Below are 711 nucleotides of genomic sequence, written 5' to 3' on the forward strand. Positions count from 1 at the left end.
GACCGACAGAACTTAAAGCATTAAGCCACCCCACATCGCTTTACTTTTTAAAAAAGGAAAAATCCAAGGCTCTTCTCTCTGGGAAGCCCCCTCCTGGGGGCTCAGTCATTTCCCCTCCTCCCTGGGGGTGCCTTGGTTCAGAACAAACCTCAGGAGCAGCGGGTGAAGAGCCAAGCCAGGGCCCTGGAGGCCAAGCCCAGGTCAGGCCCCAGCTCCGGGCGGGAGTCCTGCAGGAGTCCGGGGCAGCTGTTTAGCTTCCTGCCACCCCTGGCACTGATTGCTGGGACTGCAAGGATTTCCCCTACCTGTTTCTGTCCTGGCATAGTTTTCCCATGCACCTTGGCTCAGCTGAGGGTCCCAGGAGACAGGAGAGTGGCAGCGTTCCAGAGGTACCAGCTCTGTTTCCCAGCCTGGCCCCGCCTCCAGGTTTCCTGAACTGCCCCCAACAGCCCCAGGCCTTTGCCAGAATCCTCACCGCCCTGCAGGCCCGGATGCTTCCCCAGCCTTGGCTGGTGCTCTTGGGGGCAGGAACAGAGCCACCTGGCCACCTCAGTGCTGCCATGTGCCAGGCCAGGGACAAGAGAACCTCTCTGCCCCAGCAGCCGGAGGCCTAGGGTCTCCAACGGATCAGGATCCCCAGACAGGCACCCCACCCCGTGATAAAGAGGGGTGGAGCCTTTCCCCAATCATTCCCCCCCTCCCCCCCCCCCC

Source organism: Myotis davidii, unplaced genomic scaffold, assembly GCF_000327345.1.
Source record: "Myotis davidii unplaced genomic scaffold, ASM32734v1 scaffold415, whole genome shotgun sequence".
Taxonomy (NCBI): domain Eukaryota; kingdom Metazoa; phylum Chordata; class Mammalia; order Chiroptera; family Vespertilionidae; genus Myotis; species Myotis davidii.